Genomic DNA, 22563 nt, shown 5'->3' with positions numbered 1-22563 from the left:
GAAAAGTTAATATTGCCATTAGCACTGAATTAACAACTGCATTACCTTTGCGCCACAGAAATGTGTTAATTATGTAAATAGGACCAATAGTGATTAAACAACGACAGATAATCAAATATACAAACAAGAAAAAAAAACTAGTGAAAAGAAATGAAGAGATAATGTCAGAAAGATAGATAGATAGATGCAAAAATATATTAAAAAAACTGGATAATTCTTCAAGAGAGTAAATTAAAGATGCTGTGGAGCAAGAGCCACGAATATCAGGTGGCTGCAAGACGATTTGTGCATGACCATAAACAGTTGATCGTAATCAATCAATATAAATTATATAATACTCTTATGTATGTTGCTTTTTTTGTATCAACTTTTTCCTCCATAGGAAAAAGTTTCAGATTTCAACCCATCTGTTGAAAACTCTTAACCTAATCACCCTAAGTGATCTCCGGGTGACCTTCGACCCGGGTTCATTTTCCTTATACCTATTGTATCAGCCACAGAGTGTATAATTTAGCAAAAATAAGAAATATATAATTAAAAAATAAATGATTTGTTTGTTTGTTTGTTTGTTTGTTTATGTGTTTATTTCTTCTTTATACTGGGTCCATATTCAGGGGAAAATTTAAGTATTTACCTGTTCTTCCATATGGCCTAGTTCCATTTACGGTAAACCATAATAGTTGTTTAAATTCTTTTAAAAAGCCAACATGTGTAAATTTGTTCAATGTCTGCCTGTGATAGAATCCTCGCAAGTCCGGCAAATCATGAGCGGGAAAATGTGTTTATTTTAGGTCGCACAATTCCAAATCTAGGACAAACTAAACGTTATTACATACGAATAGTATACAACCCAATACCCGCATCATCCAAAAATCCACACTTACGTTAGGACACACCTTTACCAACACCTAAAAGGCCCGCGTAGACTCATTTTAGCACTCTATAAAGTGGAATGATATTAATTTGTTTTCCGCTAAAGTACTGTGCAGAATTGCTTTCCTCGTTGTGACTCTTTTCCTTGAAAGATTTAACACAGCCATCAGAGTGTTTTTAAGACATAGCCAAAACGAAACCCGTCGGTTATTTACTCAGACTACAAAGCCAAAGTATCTTTGTTCAATATTTGCACTATGGTGGGACGCTCAAGAAACAGAATCCCTTGAGTGTTTTTAATCGTACTTTGTCTGTTTGAAAATGAAATTATGACCTACGTCCATTAAAACTCAGACATTTCGAGTAATAACATACATAATTTGCACAGTGTCTACCTGTAATAAAACATAGTGATTCTGGCAAATCTCTTCTACCGGTTTTTGTTTAATAACTTGGTTATTTCTCCATCACTTGTCGTCACTGAAACCTCAATTTTAAACATTATAGTGCTAAAGATTTTTGAAATCGACCCTCAATGTAGGTATAAAGGCCATGTTTCATTAAGTGTTCCTTTATGTACTGTTCTGACTATACAGGCTTAGTTCTAGTCAAAGCCACGACACAAACACGACCAGTCAATTAGCAATAATGTGTGACTGGACGCGGCGAATCAGCCGTAAAGTCGGCCCCTGTCAATTTTGTTTTATTTCGTGTTTAGAAAATATATACCATAAGCTTTAAAATGGTATATCATTTGACTTCAAACGATATCCAAAAGCGGGGTTATGATTTGTTGAACTCTGTTCCTTCGACAAAATTGTATTTTTATCGGTTCTACATGTGTCTCTTTTTCTACATAATTGGCGGTCATTTCAAATCATCCCCAAGTCAAAGAGGTTCAGAAATATCCTCTCACTGTTCATTGTTGATTATACATACCTAGACAAAATACAATGCTTTGTTATCTACCACTTGAACAGGATTTAGCCAAAGCAAACAAAGACAAGAACTATTCTATAGAAATAGGTAGAAGCTTATTATCCTCTTCAGCAGTAGTATTATTGATTGATTTAAACAGCGTTTGATAAGATACTTGTCGCAACGAATTGATACACCTATGACTACGACCTTCACATACATTTTACACTTTAACTCAGAATACAATTTGCCGAGTTTACGGCTGATTCGCCGCGTCCACTCACATATGCAGATATAGTCAGTAGTAACCAGCAAGAGCGAAGGTTTTGCACTGACGCTCTCAACTTGTTGTTCGCCCCTTATTGAAATTTGAGTGCAATCAACTAAGTGTTTTAGCGCATATCCATGACGAAATCCGACGTTAAAATATTTCCGAGCTGAGAGAATCTTCGATGATGTAAAAGCTTTATTTACGTTTCCTTTCTCTTGTTTTCTCTCTATATTCATACTCACCTTCTATTCGTTCTCTTATTTTTTTTCACTCAAATTATAGAAATTGTGTCTATTTTAATCGGGTGAAGGTACAAATACGATTTATTTATCCTACTTGAGGATATAGACATGTGAATAAAAAACAAGAAAAATGTAACAAAACAAAGACAATTGATGGTTCTTGTGAAGATTTTGTTTATATCTTTGCAAAGGATTTAGAGTTTAGGTCAATGTATCATACCTATTATAATACTGTTTGCAGCGTCAGAGATCTCATAGACATGGTAACTGATGTTCACAATCTCTGTTCCCTAGACTTGAATAACGAATTTGATTTAAAGGCAGACTGCAACATGATAAAATTAACCTGTCTGGCGGACACGTGTGCAGATTGTTTCCTTTTCATTCCTTGGTATCGTGATTTCGCTGATATTGTTTGCATCATACCTGGAGGCGCGCTGACCTGTAGAACGAGGTGAAGATATTGTGTAGTTGAAAGAACTCATCATGGAATAGAGGATGAGATACATTTGATAATGGGTTTTAAGGTAAATCAGGGCAATTGATTCTAGCAAGCACAATCAATGTAACCTACAAGTTGATACCTTTACATATTTTTAAATTTGCATCAAATTTCACGTGATATTAACTTTTTATAAGGGATTTTAAATCAAAATATTAAACATATGTCTCTGGTTTTCTATTCCTAGTTGCAAGAAGTATTTTAGATTGTGATATTAACTGCAATATAATCGCAATCCTTAGTTTATCCTTAGATTAGTGTTGACGATGTTATCCTGGCAAACAAACGTGTTACAGCAAGATAAGAACTGCCATCGATAACGTGGCGCTTAAATGGCTACGGGAATGACTCCTCCAGCAATAGACGTTATAGGTTTACACATGTGTTGCATAACGATGAAGAGTTATAAAGATTATGACATACAAGCGTAAAACGCTGCCTTTATCTGTACCTAGTAAGGGATGCAAGGTATTGTAAGGGCAGAATGGCATCTTTACTTCCAAATGTTTAGGTATCATTTGCTGCAAAATGAAAATAAACGCATTTTTTCTGATCAAAACAGACGTTTCTTGTCTCGTTTTGTACCATTAATTAATTTGCATTTTATTGAAGGGCCGGGGTTTAAATTGTTGCTACATTACATGTTATTTTACATGTTATAAAACGTCCAGTAAATAGTCGAGTCACCGACTGCCACAGACCAAGTATTGAGTATATTTTATCTACGTCTGATCCTCATGGACTGAAATAAAAACCCAAATCCGATGGCACTTGTTCTATTAAAAGCTTATATAGTCACGTCTTTTTATAATCTGATCAGGCTCATCTACCATCATCACGTACTAAGGATAACATAATGCTGCTTTTGAGACACAATTTCAGCAACACAATCTTCTCAAACGAAGCTTACACAGTTCAGTTAACAATCTAGACAATGTGACTAAGTTACATTTCTTGTTCCTGTTCTTGTTCTTCTTGTTGTTGTTCTTCTTCTTGTTCTTGTTCTTGTTCTTCTTGTTCTTATTCTTCGTCGTCTCCTTGATCATCATCATCATCCTCATCATCATCTTCTTCTTCTTCTTCTTCTTCTTCTTCTAAATTAATGTCACTAAACTTTTAAGAAGAAAAAGAAGATAGAAGAACTTAAAAGTTCTTCTTCTATATCTTTATTTTCTTCTTCTTTCTCTTATTCTTCCTCTTCTTTTATTCCTTGGTTCTTCATCTTCTTCTTCTACTTCTTTTACTTCTTCATCTTCATCTTCATCTTCTTTCTTCTTCTTCTTCTTCTTCTTCTTCTTCTTCTTCTTCTTCTTCTTCTTCTTCTTCTTCTTCTTCTTCTTCTTCTTCTTCTTCTTCTTCTTCTTCTTCTTCTTCTTCTTCTTCTTCTTCTTCTTCTTCTTCTTCTTCTTCTTCTTCTTCTTCTTCTTCTTCTTCTTCTTCTTCTTCTTCTTCTTTTCCTTCTAATATACAAAATGTACAGGTTGATGTTCTTAATCAGTTCTTTGAACTAATATCTATTGATCGTCGTATTTCCTAACACTAATCATGGCCAAAGGCAATTTTCTTAGTCAGTTCATGTGACAAAACCAATAATCATAGGAAGCATTTCTATCTGAAAAAAAGAGTGCTATTGACCGTCAGAAATGTCTACATAAAGACGAATGATGGAGATGTGCCAATTTGCTGTCATGATGAATTGATGATCTATATGTTAAATCCCTTACATAAAACTGCATAATACTAGACTACTACATTATGTTGTATAACATTAATGGTACACCGCTTGCCTGTTTAAGCATTTTTAAAATCGATGATATTCATAAAGAGTTTCTTGCAGACATCAAAATACATATGGGGACACATAAAACATCTAGAAATACACAACAGAGTGATATCAAGATTGCTTATAGGAATTGATATATTTCTAAGTGGGCGCCAGATTATTTGGATTTGAAAAAGAACCATTTCTACTTTTACAAAACGGGATAATACTATACCTTCAGGTGGAAGCACAACAGGTTAATCAATGGCACATAGGAATAGTTCGGGAAAGAGTCTGGTTAAGGGGTACTACACCCCTGTGATAAATTTGTGACTATTTTTGTATTTTTCTCAAAAACTCAAAACACAATGGTAACCAAAGTTATGTATATTATTGGGGCAAGGAATTCAATTACTGCGCTGAAATTTCAGTGACTCACGACAAGCGGTTCAGTATATATGATAGGAAATGAGGTACATCCTAGCGGTACCTAATTTCTTATCATAAATAACGAACCGCTTGTCTTGGGTCACTGAAATTCCAGTGTAGTAATTGGATTCCTTGCCCCTATAATATACATAACGTTTGTTACCAGTGTGTTATTAGTTTTTGAGAAAAGTGCAAAAATTGTCACAAATTTATCAAAGGGTGTAGTACCCCCTTAAGCGTTACTGTTGGAGAGTATGCCTACATAATTACACTATATGTAAATCAGTGTGTTCCTTTCTGCTTAATTATTGGCGAGATAAAAGTATTATTTATTTAAGATCAAAAGACACAAAATAAAGAACTATATCGAGGGTACAGAACCAGAAAGCCGTAACTCACTATGACCGGCAAAATGAGCATAAAGTTGGCTCCGTGCTTTTGTCTTCAAATACTAATACTCATATACAATGTCTTTTGTTTTCTATTGAATTATGTCATGATTAATGGGCTCTATCTTTGTGGGAGCAGGTGATTGTGAGTTGTCGCTCTCAAACATCGATATCTAATAAATTTATTTGATTTCAGCTGATGTTTTTATTATAACATTACAATCATGAAAACAGTAGAAATTTAAAAATTTAGGGCGTCGTTATTGAGCAAATTACACATTGTGGCTTTAATGTACGCATTTATAATCTGGGCGCTGGAATGAAATAATATTTCTTCTCATTCTTTATTTTAGTTTATTTTCATAATGTTGACATAAGACAGCATAAATAAGAATTGTGTTTAAAGGACTGGTAACAGAAGCTGATGGTTGAGGTTTGATTCCCTGGTGACTGACGTTTGAACTTTGTGGATAACAAGCTTTGAAAAAGACTACTCGAGCTTCAATGTTGAAGACGCAGATACGGTGTATGTGTTGTTGATCATAATTATTATTTTACGGTCAAATTCACTGCGCTAGGCGAATGAGCTGGTAATATTCTGTTAAGGAAACTGATCAAATAAACATGTTGTTGAAGCGTATTGATTAAGAACACGGATAGTGCAAGAAAGTAAATTGAACTTGAACGCACGAAAAGTGTACTATAACATGTCTTTTCTACTGTGATTACTAGCTATATACTCGTAGAGGACCACGTTGTTAACTTTTTTATGCACTCCAAACCAATTTCGCCATTGTTTTCTCTGGAAGAATTATGTAGGGCTCTTGAGCTGTTGGTCCGGACGAAAGGTTTATTGTAATCTGATTCAAATTAATGTTACTGTTGTTGTTCTGCTTAATTGGCATTAAGTGACTACATAGTATCCACCCTCTTCTAAGAGAGGGCAGTGCTCTTTTACACAAAAGCTATAAGTGGATTTTTCTTTCTTTATCATATTTTCATCTTTTTCTGCCTTTTGTGGTAATTTTTATTCTATAAATTGCATATTTGTCTGCACATTGAGGGCATTGTTTACTTATATTTAAAGTTTAATATAACCTAATAATACTAGTTATTCCTTTCATTTCATGATAAAATTTAAAAAATATATATCTTGCTATTTGTTACACATGTTTCTGATGTTTTATGTCATTATACAAGCGTCTACCCTTGTAAAGATTCAAAAAAGATTTAAGATTTTATTGCGCCATCAGTATTTAATTTTGCTTTAAAATTAATACAGTTCTACATGTCATCAAACAAACGTGACACCAGGCGACCATCTCCTAGATTACACTTACAGTGATTATGTTGGTACGTCTCGCTACTCTAAACCGACGTACATCTTGATTATGTTGTACAGCATTAACGCACCTACGTAGCCATCGCAATAAATGCAACGAAATTAAATTGAATTAAAATTCAATGTTAATGACCACGTCAACTGTTTCTCAAAAATACCTATTCGTTCGAATCTATGGATGTTATTCAACTTGCAGTCCAGTAAAGTAATTATCATATAAAATGGTCTAAAAACTTCGTCAATGGTAAGCGGACAAGTGATCCGCGTCCGTATGCACTGCCGGCCAGGGACTTCTTACAATCTAATAATTTCAATTTATTTGTCTGACAGTTTCTGTCATTTGAGTGTGCTACTATTGACCTCTACGTTTACAACATTGACAATTATCTTTGTCAAATAAAAATCCAACCAAAATATACAGAATGGATTAAGGGTGGGGTAATAGGCAACACAAATATTGCTATCAAAGAAGCGTTAGGACCGACTTTAACTATGCCAGCCTGGACACGAATCGGCATACTCCCAGTTGGAACCCAACAACAAAAATCTGAGAGGACAAGATTAGACATTTGAATATATGAATACAAAAGCCACCCAAGTCCAGGCCTGTCATATGTATGAAAGAACAACTCAAATTCATCCTCTGTGTCTATTGAGCATGTGAAAAATAGCATGTATGAAAGAATCAACCCAAGTCCATGATTTGAGTCTTGTAACACATTGATTGCAATCCAGTATGTATAAAAGTCCACTTGTAACACATTCAGTGCTGGAGAGTGACTTTTGAAAAAAAATGGGTTTAATCAAAGAACGTGTGTGGTTTATATTACATGGCAGAATCCTTATCAACATTATACATAACTGTGTGCTTTATTTTGTATTATCTTACTAGTGGTAATCTCTTTCCAACATTATTGTCTTAGTATATGATTCAAAAAACCACCCAAGTCCAAAATTTAAAATGAACCCTACGAAGTCCCTGAAATGCTAATCGTCATACCTAATACAGTTTAACTCACCCATTTGCACGTACAACTTACCATATTGACCAGGTAAATCTAACTGAAGGAATTAAAATGATACACAGGTTTTTTTCTCAAAATCACTTCCCATGGACTTAGGTGGGTTTTGGATTCATGTATTCATTTCCATATCCATGCGAAATTCATTATTTGATCTTTGACAAAGTCCAGTTTTTAAAATATATTTTCGAGAAGTAATAAAAATGACTGCATACCAGAATCCCACCGGTGAACCTGCATAAGTGAATAAACACTTTGCTATAATCGTTTATAATCGTGTGCATTCTGTGATATTTGGTATTCACCCGATCCACACATATGAACACGTAACACATTGTGTGCATACGGGTCGTATAGTCACGATAAATGCTGTGCTGGGATGGATATTATGTATTACAGAAGAATATTGGTATGTTACAATATTGACAATATTGCTCAAATACATTATTTATTCGATAGAGCCCATAATTATTAGTCGATCTATGAGTTTTAAAATATTGGACGAGGCGTAGTCGAGTCCAATATTTTAAAACTCATAGCGAGAGCAATAAATGAAGAGATTATTTCCATACCGTGTTAAGTCCACAAACCCATGTTTCTGATTTACCTGTGCAATATTGCAATGGGAGGCATAATCATATCAGTTGGATGCACCATTACAAAGCAAACAGTGGATGGATGCACAGTAACAATACTGTGTGAGACCTTGTTTCCCAAATGAGAACAATAGTCTGCATATTTTTTATGCAGCATTGTTATGGTAAATAATGGCTTGTTGATGGTACAACTCATTGTTGTTAAAGTAATTGTGATTGTATCACACAAGTAAATGAGACACATGGGGTTGTGGACTTAAAACGGTTTGGAAATAAGCTCTTCAAATATTGGGCTTAAAGCATCCAATTTTATCATTATTATTTTTTGGATCCAATATTTGTACACACTTGGATTCAACAAAACATAATAACGTTCAAAGTTGCGACGCAGGCTTACAAACAAACAAAGTTGCTTCAAAACAAGCTTAAACTATAAATTAGCCCCCGATAGAGGGCATGGCCTGAAGAATGATGGAATTTAATGGGGTAAAGAGTAAATAAAACTCTTAAAAGTATGAAATGTGTGACGGGCTGTATCTAAATATAAATATGAGTGACGGGCTGTCCATAATAGAATCACAGCTCGTCACCCATCAGAGATAGCCTGTAACTCTTAAGGTTACTCTTGCTTTCATGCCCTAAGTCGTCGTATGAAACTGGACGATAAGCAGAAACTGGACGTTATCACTTTGGTGCCTTAGCTTAAAGTTGGCGTAAACAGTTTATATTCATCATGCATGAGGACTTTTCACTCTCATGAATGCATTAGTTCACTGGAAACACAGATAGGGCCAGAGAAAACTTGCACAGCACACTACTACGCCAAGGTTCAGAATTAGATGGGAAAAAAATTGCGTAGTATGTATCTGCCAGAAGCAAAATGCTGAGGTATATGCACATTGTGAAATCTGATATAGCTAGTGGAGAAAATCACATCAACCATAACTGCTGACTTCATTTATTTGGAACACTCTATAGAAAGTCAATTTACACCAGCTTTGTATTTGTGACTCTCCTCGTAATGTCGTGTGTTCAACCTGGCAACTGTCGAAGATGCTGTGGTTGAATTAATTAATGTGATCGTTAAATATGGTTGATAAATATGATAGCATTTAAAGTGAGTTGATGTAAAGACCGCGACGACAAGACATAATTATCCTGTCTGGGGAAAAAGGTGTGCAAAGCGTTTTTGTTTTTCATGCAATACCCTCGGTCATGTTTTTACAAATATTGTTCAAACTTTGACTACAGGTGTGTTCACCTTACATATAATTATGATGAAATGAAGCTATACCGGCACAATAAAAAGAACTTAACATCTCCTAAAAGCACATAGTTCGCGCGCACTTATTTGAGTGGTCATAATTTGTGATATCTGAAACCAATAGAAGTGATAAGAACTGACAAATACAATAATGGGGTGTAAAAGGAGCTTGAATTGTTTGAATATATTTTAATAAATTTGACGTGACAGAAGAGAAGACGACATAAAATGTCATAAAAAGGATTACGTTTAAAGAGTAATAACAAAAGCTGCTGCCCGATGGTTGGTATATCCAGTGGCGTACCGTGGCCGCCCCAACCCCGGGGGGCTGAAGATAATTAAATTTTGCCGCCCCTTCCTCAACAGCCCGAAAAGGTTGACCCAATTTTGTTCTCGGTCGTTTGAAAAAGTGAAGAGCAAAAAAAAAATAAACGGTTCAGGCGCTTAGCGCCCTAAACGCAGCACATTTTCATGTACAGTACCATTTTTTCGAAATTTTTTATGCTTTTTCAAATTTTTCCGCCCTTTTGTATTTACTGATTCTTCTTGCCGCCCCCTTCGTTTTTGCCGCCCTGTTTTTGCCGCCCCTTCATCTTCCGCCGCCCCTTCATTTTCGCCGCCCCTGCTTTTACCCCGGGGGGTTGGCGCCCCCAAAGCCCCCCCCCCCCCAAATACGCGCATGATATCGAAAGCAACTTAGCTTGAAGCAAGACTACTCGATGCTTCAATGTTGAACACGCTGATTGTATGTGTTGTTGAATTATGAATACTCTGAATCATCTGGGAATCATACAATGAGAAATAAATCAACCAGATTAATCCACCATACCTTGGAGCAACCAACGTTGCGGTCAGTAACAGTAACCTTCATCTGGGTTGTGATGTTAAACACCTTGAGTCCCGATGACGTCACGCTGTGACGTCATTTGGCGAATGAGAGCTGTGATGGTTCTGTCCCAGGCGTGTGAGAGGATGTTTTTAAGTCCTCCACCACGGTTGATGGATGGTTGTTCTGCCGTGCAGGGAAACTGGGAGTACAAGGAGAATGACATGAACGTAGATTGAAAGGGAACACACAAAAAGGTGTCAGGATCACCGCAAACGGACATATAATTACTTTTAACCTGTGTTTTATATTATGATCAGTATAGCTATATAGACGGCCACGTTATTACACAGCCGTGACGTTAGTCACGGCTGTGTCTTTTTTCTTACAGGTTCTTCTTTCTTTCTTTCGTCTTTCTTCTGTCGACCATTACATTTGCTCTAGCACTCACATGCTTACATCGATTTTGACCTAACTTGGTCACAATGATTTTTGACTGTGCCCCTACATGTCACATGAAACTCGTGGGGTCAAAGGTCACGTAGGGGTCATAGAGGTCAAAAACGTAATTTCAGCTCAAAATGCATCTTCTCCCACATATAACGTAGGACAGTGATTCCACTTGCACACGTGCATTGTTATTACCCATGGGGTGTACACAGATTCGGGGTCAAAGGTCATTAAGGGATCACTTCCGGTATAAAACGAAAAACCTTCAGATTTGTTTTATTAGCTCAGTAAAACATGGGATAGTAACGGTATGTTCACATATGATCTGCAGTCACCCAATGTATGTGTGGTATTTTTTTTATTTGGGGTCAAAGCTCATTAAGGGGTCAATTCCGGTATAAAAAGAAATACCTTTAAAATGCATCTTCTTCCACAAATTATGTAGGACAGAGACGCCACTTGCACACATGCATTGTTATTACATAGTGTCTATGGGATGTACACATATTTGGGGTCAAAGGTCATTAAGGGGTCATTTCCGGTATAAAACGAAATACCTTCAAAATTTTGTATTAGCTAAGTAAAACATGGGACAGTAACGGTGTGTTCACACATGATCTGCAGTCACTCAATGTATATGTGGTATTTTTTATTTGGGGTCAAATCTCATTAAGGGGTCACTTCCGGTTTAAAACAAAATACCTTTAAAATGCATCTTCTTCCACAGATTATGTAGGATAGTGACGCCATTTGCACACATGCATTGTTATTACCCAGTGTCTATGGGGTGTACACAGATTTGGGGTCAAAGGTCATTAAGGGGTCACTTTCGGTATAAAACGAAATACCTTTAAAATGCTTCTTCCACAAATTACGTAGGACAGTGACGCCACTTCCACACATGCATTGTTATAACACAGTGTCTATATGGTGTACACACTTTTGGGGTCAAATGTCAGTAAGGGGTAACTTCCAGTATAAAACGATATACCTTCAAAATTCTCCTTCTGCCACAAAAAGCATAGCAAAGTGATGCCACGTGGACACGTGCATTGACATTAGCCAATGTCTATGGAGTTTTCATTGATTTTGGGGTCAAATGTGATTAAGGGGTCACAACACGGCTGTGTTCGTGGTCTTAGACCACAGCTAAGTCTAGTTAACTTTTGTTTCGGTGCAAAGCCGAGTTCGCCATAGTCGCTAGCCGCGCTCGGCGATCGCGTACACGGGTTTCACGTGTTACATATATAGGACGGTTTATAGTAATATGGTTCTCATCAGTATGCAGAAATCACAACCATTTATCATAAGCTACCCTTACAAAAAAATCCATTGATTGTGTCATTTGTCTATGCATAGATCAAGGCAAAGGCCTTGTTTTACAACATGTAAATCAATACCTCGATTTATGCATTGCCGAGGCATAATAGATACATTTTCACAGCATTTGTAATCAAGTGTATAAACTTTTTTAGGCCTTGAAAATTCTTGTGTTCCATGCATCGAACAAAGTATTTTTGGCCTCGACTGCCCTACCCAAGTTTCGATGTTTTAGGACCCACTGTTTATCAATTCATCATCATCATTGGGACCAATGCCTCTGTAATCAGACGCCTGGAAAGGTGAACACAGGGTCTATGCTATTAAGGGACGCACCATTTGATACTCAGGGGGGAGGAAGTTAGGGTCGGGGAAAGAAATTTTTTTTCGCCGCCGAAGGCGGCGATGATGTTTTTTTTTTCACCGCCGAAGGCGGCAAGTTTTTTTTTAATTTCATGCATTACACACAGTTAGGTGGGGAAGGTTTTTTTTTTTTTTTTTTAGTGTTGGTGGGGAAAGTTTTTTTTTTTTGCTCATGTAGTGGGTGAAGTTTTTTTTTTTTGAAAAACTTCCTACCCCCACCCTGAGAATCTAATGGTGCGTCCCTAACCATGGTTTATAGCTCCTCCCATTTTATTTTTTATATCATACTGACACAAGAGGGCTTCCTAATCCCCTCTGTTGTTTAACTGCCTGCTGCAATGCGCATGCAGTGCTGGTATACGTATTAAACATGGTATAGAAACACTACTGGCACCAAGCCTCTAGTGAAAAAGACATAAATTGTAACCAGCTGGCACCAATTGATTTAATTAGTTCTCACACCAGGAAAGCAAAAATATTTACTGGAAAATTATACTCTTTAGCCACAAAAACGTTGTTTCCTGTCGTCATCAGTTATAACATAAATCATGTAAATGCTGACATACAAATTGGAGGTTTAGCTCAAGCCCGGAGCTCAAGGAAAATTCCCATTCTTCTGAGACAAGCTATGAGGGCCTATGCCCTACTAAATAATTTTTTCAGTTGAAAAGGCAAAGAAAGTATCCAACTTTGTATCAAACTTAGACACTTGTAAAGTTTCCCTACCCCACCCACAGTTTTGAGTTATTTGGGCCACCGTGAGGTGTATAGTTTTGTCAGAATTGCGGTTTTGATTGCATCATTTTTCAATTCCGACCTCCAAATCAAGTACTTTTCTAAGTGTTGCAAAATTATTTTGTCCACTTGGGCTCCATATCTTTTTTTATTTTTTTACAAAATAAAAGTGTTCAATATAGTCTACTTCGTTACAAATTTCACCTACATTACTTTTTCGCCAGCCCATAGGGCTGGTATCTAATTCTGAGATGGGATTTGTGTACACTAAAGATTAGCTAAGATTATAGCCTTCTTCTATTGGTATGAATTATTTTTTTACTTCTTGTGGTGGAAATGTTTTTGATGTCTGCTAATTCGATTTGCAAGGAAAAGAAAGTATGTTTTGCCGTTTCAACGAACGAAAACGATTGAGCATTGCCAAAGTTATGTTTGAATTAATTATGACTTAAAAAGTTATCATAGGTTAGGCCTACACATATATACATAAACTTGTTCAGCAATCAGCATATCCAAAAAATGACATGGTCAACAATTAGTAATTAGCGGGGAATGATCACTGGAACCATGAACGAGGTCATATCAGTGGACTACTGAGCATAGCATGATGTTTGGTTGCATGTGAGTGCATAATTGATATGTTGATAACAGATCTAATAATGTTGTAGAATCAAAATCTTCATTATATGGACCACCAAGCCTCTAGTGAAAAAGACATAAATTGTAACCAGCTGGCACCAATTGATTTAATTAGTTCTCACACCAGGAAAGCAAAAATATTTACTGGAAAATTATACTCTTTAGCCACAAAACGATGTTTCCTGTCGTCATCAGTTATAACATAAATCATGTAAATGCTGACATACAAATTGGAGGTTTAGCTCAAGCCCGGAGCTCAAGGAAAATTCCCATTCTTCTGAGACAAGCTATGAGGGCCTATGCCCTACTAAATAATTTTTTTTCAGTTGAAAAGGCAAAGAAAGTATCCAACTTTGTATCAAACTTAGACACTTGTAAAGTTTCCCTACCCCACCCACAGTTTTGAGTTATTTGGGCCACCGTGAGGTGTATAGTTTTGTCAGAATTGCGGTTTTGATTGCATCATTTTCAATTCCGACCTCCAAATCAAGTACTTTTCTAAGTGTTGCAAAATTATTTTGTCCACTTGGGCTCCATATCTTTTTTATTTTTTACAAAATAAAAGTGTTCAATATAGTCTACTTCGTTACAAATTTCACCTACATTACTTTTTTTTTTTTTTATAGGGCTGGTATCTAATTCTGAGATGGGATTTGTGTACACTAAAGATTAGCTAAGATTATAGCCTTCTTCTATTGGTATGAATTATTTTTTTTACTTCTTGTGGTGGAAATGTTTTTGATGTCTGCTAATTCGATTTGCAAGGAAAAGAAAGTATGTTTTGCCGTTTCAACGAACGAAAACGATTGAGCATTGCCAAAGTTATGTTTGAATTAATTATGACTTAAAAAGTTATCATAGGTTAGGCCTACACATATATACATAAACTTGTTCAGCAATCAGCATATCAAAAAAATGACATGGTCAACAATTAGTAATTAGCGGGGAATGATCACTGGAACCATGAACGAGGTCATATCAGTGGACTACTGAGCATAGCATGATGTTTGGTTGCATGTGAGTGCATAATTGATATGTTGATAACAGATCTAATAATGTTGTAGAATCAAAATCTTCATTATATGGACCACATTGAAGTCAAAGTAATTATCTATCCTATCCTGTATCGTTTTATGGATAAAATTGACTCAAAATGTTATTGATGATATTATTGCTATCTTTAACATCAGTTTTGTCTTTTCAACGGGAAAAATCCGATGGAAAATAAAGTTTTTAGGGGCTAGCTATAATATTGAACAATATATCGCATATTTTGACATGCACTTATAGAAAATAAATAAATTATTGTCTTACTTTATAAATTATAAATACTGTAAAATGACACATAACTAAAGTGAGGCCACTTTCTATCTTTTTTATTTGATTCATAAAATTACATTCAACAAAATGATTGGAGACTGAGAAAACACACAATGCAGACTATTACAGAATGGAGTAGGTAAGATGCCATGTCCATAGCTTTGCAGGAGTTTCGGACTAACAATCAACACATTCAAAAAATACAGTTTAAAAGTGAAGATTGTAGTGAGTGATCAGTCCTTTATCATGTGCTTGCCACTATCTACTTTATAGTAAACTATACATTGCGAAATAATATAAAATCATTTTAAAATAAAATGTGCATGTATAAGTTGAGTTTACATAGCGAATTAACTAACAACTGCAGTGTATTTCTTGATTTTAATAATAAGCATGGGTAAAAAGCAGTAAAGACAACAATACAGAACAATTTGGATCAGTAATGAATTAAAGAGTTTATAGGAGTTAATGCTTTTTGCTGTTTCAGTGTGCATGTTCTCACCATTGATGTTTTGGTGAACTGTCATGTAACATGGATGTAAGCGTGATCCTTAATAAAAATCCCTTTAAAAGGGAGAGCTTGGCCTTAGAATACCCAAACTGAATGAAATATATCAAAAATAAATACAAAGAACATACTACACTACATGAACTCATATTGCAGTTAATGCAGTAGCGATATAGACCTATACTCGGTTATATGAAACGATCTGATCCAATCAGTCCAAGCCAGCACTGGCCCTTAATTTACACACCTGTTCCAACAGCAACTACCATCTAGGAGTACCTGACCTAGATGCATTGTTACCTTCCTACCTATAGGCTATATATATACCTACCTATAAACATAGATCATAATAGATGGTCTATGCTATGAAATACCTTAAACCTATAAACCTATACCTACATGTATACAATCTACTACCAACCCACAACCTAAATACCCATCTCCCAAACGTCAAACATGACTGACAAACACCACATATTAAATCAAGAATGTTGCAGTAACATAGACGATGGAAGTAATACACATGAATAGACTGTGGTATATTACACTCTCTTATACCATGTATACTGTGATGCGAAAGTTCATTAACCACCAAAATTGTTCTTGGTCAATTGTTCCATGTCCAAGGACAATATAATAATTATTGGAATTTGGTTAAATTTATCTTGGAAACAAGCAAGTTCCATGTTATATGGTACACCTGTCAACAGTCATTAAAACTCATCATCCTCCAGGTCAAAAAAAATCACTACTGAGCACTGCTTTATGAGGGCAACAAGGTTACCTGGGAGTTTGCTATTTCGTCCCTGGGTTAACATGGTCAAGTCAAAGAGTTCACTGCTGAATATATAGCTAAATGAATTAAGTCATGGGGGAGTGAGGCTACTCTTTAGCCTCCTGCAACCCCACAACTTAAATTTTAAGCATTATCCTACAACATTGGTTTACTGAGGATGAAGCAAATGCATGTTTACAACAAGACTAGTTTCCTACTTCAGGTCAAAGGTCGAGGTCGCAAACGAATGATAATATTGCTTGGCAAAAATGCCTTTCACGGTGACCCAAACTATTTACAAGACCTCTTCTGCATTGAGGCTGGCCTTCCCTTGTAAAGGGAATTTTTATTTCAATATTGGGGAGAACACTTTCAATTATAGCAGTATTTTAATAAGTGACAACAGATATGTAACATACTTGACCGATAACAGATATTTGAGACAGATTGATGTTGTAAATAGTGGGTGTAACCAATACCCAATATTTTGGATTTGCAAAGACAACTATACTCTGACCTTCACCTCACATACAAAAACTAAACCAGATCATTTTTGTTAGGAGACCACCTTTTAATTATGATTATAGTAGTGACAAGAGATATATACAATATTTGATTGATGTTTGAAACATCTCAATGTGAGGGACCTAGTTGGTTAAAGCTAAGATACTCTTTAATAGTTTGGATTTTGAAGGAAAAAGGAAAGAAAGAAGGAAAGAAAGAATAAAAAACCAAAAAAAACAAAGAAGTAAAGAAGGAATGAAAGAATGGAAAGACGGAAAATAAGAATGAAAAAAGAAAGAAAAGAAAAGAAAGAATGAATATAATAACGCCTTTTCCCAGATCTCGGAGGGTTCAAAGCGCTGTAATTTCGCTGCCATGGTACTTATCACAATCAGATCGCATCATCTAGGCTGGATGCTGCCGAACCTGTCGTAAATCTAGCCGCATTTGGATTGTAACATACACCAATTATCTTTTCAACTCCCCAAATTTCATTGGTTGAAGGAAGTTTTTGATAACCAAACAAGTTCAACTAATCACCGATTTTCGCAGGCGGACACTGGAGATCCCGAAGAAAACCTGCGGGATCGAGATAAACCAAGTTCACATGAGTCTTATGGCCGCGCGCCAGGGGCTTGAAGTTGAACCGGGACCTCAGTAGTGGTGCAAGGCGAGGAAACAACCGCGCCAACTCGCTCTCCGAGCCTGACTTTTGTTTTGAACCTGGTCCCATAAGTGTGTCTCTGCACGGAGCGACCGTTTAGAAACAAGCAACACACTTTAATCACTCGCAGTTCAGCTTCCAAACTTCGGAGTCAGGATCGGCTTGTTTTTTAGGCCTGGCGGTTTAAGGCCGTATAAAATTAATGTTTTTGTTCTTTTTTTTTTTTTCGTTAATTTTTGGGATTTGTCCGATTTTTTTTTTTTTTTGAGACTTCAATTATTTTAGACTTTGGAATGATTTATGAATTTTTCATACATAGGCCTATAAGTTTATTAGAGAACAAGGACCACTTCCAAGTCTTTTTGTGTTAGGGCCTACTCTAGGGGGTTTATCCTCAGAATCTCACATTTGACAAAAAAAAGTGCGTCATCGTTTCCTCGAGCACTGTTGGAAAAGACCGAAAACTGCAGACAATGCTGATTTTACACTGAAAAAAAACCACCTCCCTCCCTCATCAATTCATGAAAATCCTCTGGATGAGAACCAAAATATTAATTTTATACGGCCTAACCTAGGCCGCACGCCCGGGAGGTAGGCTAATTAGGCCTAAAGAAATTAAGTCGCATGTCATGGGCTAAAACGAAACATCTTTGCATTCTCTTTCCTATCCTCACCAGATATTTCAGAGGAAATATAAGTAAAGAGTTGCTATATCAGAATGCCTCAGTCAAAACAAATAATACTCTCTCATGTCTCTTGCAAACGCCAAGCAGCTAGCACTGACAGCTTTGACTTTGTCAATATGAAGGCTATAGGCCCAACTTACTTATGTTTCCCCGTTGTTGGCCAATTTTGTAGGCCTAGCTAGAATTTATATATAGGCCTATCATAGAAGTCATTGTAGCTTTGTAATTTATATTATAATATCCTTTTTATTATACTTTTTAGGCCTAAAAGTAAAAGGCACATAAAAGTTCATTGCTGTAAACACGTTCATGCGTTGGTTTAGGACCAAGTCTGGACTATGCAGTGTTGCCATGCAGCGGAAAGGATAACCACTTTGACGTCACAGGGGTTGCCACGTGTCTCTGCACATATGAATTGGGCGGAACGACGCGACATTGGGCGCTTTGTATTTATTTGCTGATTTGGGGGGTAAAATAAAGGAAAATTGCGTTTATCATTTTAGAAATGGATTCTGTATGTTATTAGCTTTATTTTGATACCAAATATGTTTTTCTTTCAATGGTCCCTTTAACATGGGTACTTTTTGTCATGAACCCCTAGAAACATCCAACATTGATTGGTGGGCAGGGGGATGGTTGTAGTAGTAGGAAATGGTTCAGACTTCATGTCAAAGAAAGCAAAATTTTAATATGTGACCGTGCACCACGAATGAGCCGTAAATGTCCTAAATTGTATTCTGATTTACAGTGTAAAATGTGCATGTATAACACTGTTAGAAAAAAACCTGTATTTTACCGGTAAAAATACAGCAACCATAAACAAGAATTGACCGTTAATTGAACAATTCGTTTGATTTTTAACGGATGCTGTATTTTACCGGTAAAATACTGGCAGCTGGGACGCCGGTATTTTACCGGTAAAATACAGCAACCATAAACAAGAATTGACCGTTAATTGAACAATTCGTTTGATTTTTTAACGGTTGTACGTTTTCTCCTAAAAAACCGGGGTTTTTTCCTTCGTGCCCGTTACTGGTAAATTAACAGTGGAATAATGCAATAATACGACTTTTAACGTTTTTTAAGAGGTCCTTAAATTCTAATAACAACGTTAATTAACGATAACAGTGTTATTTTATGGTACTTTCTACATAAATGACCCGTTATTTGGAGTATCTGGGCAGTATAAATGCCATCTTCAGCCGTAATATAACACTATACTATCTCTTAATTAACAACATTTTAGGTAAAATGACGCTTGACAATGTCAACAAACGATGTTTTAATGTTATTTAACAGTTGGCGTGAACATACATGATAGATGTTATTTTACTAAGATCGTGTATAATTTCAGTTCTACTGTAAATAAACGTGGCAGAATGTTATTCCATAGTAAAATTGTATATTTCAGGGAGTAACGTAAACAAACTATTGTACTGTAAAATAGCGTTGAAGGCGGTTATTTTACAGTCACTTTGTATATTCCACGTCAGGTCGTTATTTCACAGTCAATTTGTATATTCTAGGTAGCAACGTAAATAAACTTTTGTTCTGTAAAAAATAGCATTGAAGACGTTATTTCAGGGAGTAACGTAAATAAACTATTGTACTGTAAAATAGCGTTGAAGGCGGTTATTTCAGTCAATTTGTATATTCCACGTGAGGCCGTTATTTCGCATTCAATTTGTATATTCCAGGTAGTAACGTAAACACAGGTTTGTACTGCAAAATTTACAATACAAACTAGTTTATTTACGTTTAATTGCAGACGTTGCTACAGGTAACGTAAATAAACATCTGAAAATTAAAGTTGTTGACTGATCATTAATTGTTATAAATCATGCCTTCGTAACACATTCATGCTGTGAGTACTCAGCAAACTAATTTGAAAAGGAATAAACAACAAATCACACGAAGGTGTTTTCACATCTGTTTATTAATCAGCACAGCTGAGATAAACAACAACAAACAGATGAACAAGATCAGTAAAATCTTATAAACATTGGTTTCCTCAAAATGCAGAGAGCCCTTTGTTGAACTAAACCCTCGAAACTTACACATGCAACAAATACAATGTATCAATATACATGTAAATCTGTCAGTCTATATCAAAACGACTTTTGGTACAATAATACAGAGTATGAAAAATGAAATTAAAAAGATTAGTCGTGTCCACACAGTAAGGTTTAAGACATTTAAACCCAGGTTTAAATTCAGATGGATTTAGCGGCGGGTTTAAATTGCTGTCTGAACGATCATCGGATTTAAGTCTAGCAGATTTATCGAGCCCTAAATCCGCCAATTTAACCCTGCTTTTGACCAGGGTTAGTAGCGGGTTTAAGCTTAAATCCGCTGTGTATGAACGGTGTTCGTAGAGCTGTCGGGTTTAAGGGGTAAAAACTAACATAATGCCCATTGAACTACGCAGTTTAGATAGAAGCGAACTCTATTACATGTATTATGCCTATAGGGTGCCGATTTCATGATGGAAGCAGGTATTACGAGTTGAGTTATAAATTTTAGAATTTCATGTTTCATATTTTGATCGCGTTAGGCCCCTACTATATAAAAGTCACGGTCAACGTTTTTAGCTATTCGGGGCAGCAGAGGAAAGGGCAAATTTTCATCATGCTGTAGGCCTATATCATTCGAATTTCAACAACGGGTATTTTCGTGCCAAAGTATTGCTTTGAACTTGAAGATAAAACATCGAAAATTGTCATGTGCACACTTGTACATTTCGTATAATCGAAAGTTCTAAGGAAATATGCTCAAATAGCACATAGTCTAAACCCGGGTTTAAGCTTATTGGATTTAGGCACTAAACCTGACTGTCTGGACGTGCAGAGATTCTATCGGATTTATTTTAATTGCAGCGGATTTAGGAAGGTGATAAAGATAAACCTGGATTTAAATACATGTGAGAACGCAGCTTAAGTTGACTTATTTCCTGTGTAACTAAGTAAATAAGCATTTAATTATTACAAATTTGGTAGCATTTTTAGGAAGTGAAATATAAGTAAAAGTAGGCCTTGATGATTAACTAAGAGTATCTGATTTCTTATTCTCAGACCAAGTCCATCGTTTTGATATGAATTGACACAAATAGCAATAGCAATATAAATAACGTGCTATTTTTTATATTTTCAACAACTTCACTTTCACATAATTTGAGGCCAAAAATATAAACTCAAACATAGAAAATCATGTATAGGCCTGCACTGTGAATTCCCTTCTTGGAATTTGTTCATTGAATACTTCTTGATATCTTCTTAATGTTATTTTTGATATTTTTATCAACTTTACACTTTCACATAATTTGTGAGGCCAAAAATATAAACTCAAACATAGAAAATCATGTATAGGCCTAGGCCTGCACTGTGAATTCCCATCTTGGAATTTGTTCATTGAATACTTCTTGATATCTTCTTAATGTTATTTTTGATATTTTTATCAACTTTACACTTTCACATAATTTGTGAGGCCAAAAATATAAACTCAAACATAGAAAATCATGTATAGGCCTAGGCCTGCACTGTGAATTCCCTTCTTGGAATTTGTTCATTGAATACTTCTTGATATCTTCTTAATGTTATTTTTGATATTTTTATCAACTTTACACTTTCACAAAATTTGTGAGGCCAAAAATATAAACTCAAACAGAGAAAATCATGTATAGGCCTAGGCCTGCACTGTGAATTCCCTTCTTGGAATTTGTTCATTGAATACTTCTTGATATCTTCTTAATGTTATTTTTGATATTTTTATCAACTTTACACTTTCACATAATTTGTGAGGCCAAAAATATAAACTCAAACATAGAAAATCATGTATAGGCCTAGGCCTGCACTGTGAATTCCCTTCTTGGAATTTGTTCATTGAATACTTCTTGATATCCTCTTAATGTTATTTTTGATATTTTTATCAACTTTACACTTTCACAAAATTTGTGAGGCCAAAAATATAAACTCAAACATAGAGAATCATGTATATAAGCCTGCACGGTGAATTCCCTCTTGGAATTTGTTCATTGAATACTTCTTGGTATCTTCTTAATGCTATTTTTGATATTTTTATCAACTTTACACTAAATTCATATAATTTGTGAGGCCAAAAATATAAACTCAAACATAGAAAATCATGTATAGGCCTGCACTGTGAAT

At 35.7% G+C, this 22563-nt stretch overlaps 1 protein-coding gene across 1 annotated transcript in view; it reads left to right on the top strand.

Annotated features, from left to right (window-relative positions):
- The window catches only part of LOC140150621 (G-protein coupled receptor 54-like), a 114635-nt gene that overhangs the window by 2138 nt on the left and 89934 nt on the right, over positions 1-22563 (top strand). The window lies entirely within an intron of this gene.

Source organism: Amphiura filiformis, chromosome 4, assembly GCF_039555335.1.
Source record: "Amphiura filiformis chromosome 4, Afil_fr2py, whole genome shotgun sequence".
Classification (NCBI taxonomy): domain Eukaryota; kingdom Metazoa; phylum Echinodermata; class Ophiuroidea; order Amphilepidida; family Amphiuridae; genus Amphiura; species Amphiura filiformis.
The sequence above is the reverse complement of the archived record's forward strand: the minus strand, read 5'-3'. Positions and strand labels throughout refer to the sequence as shown.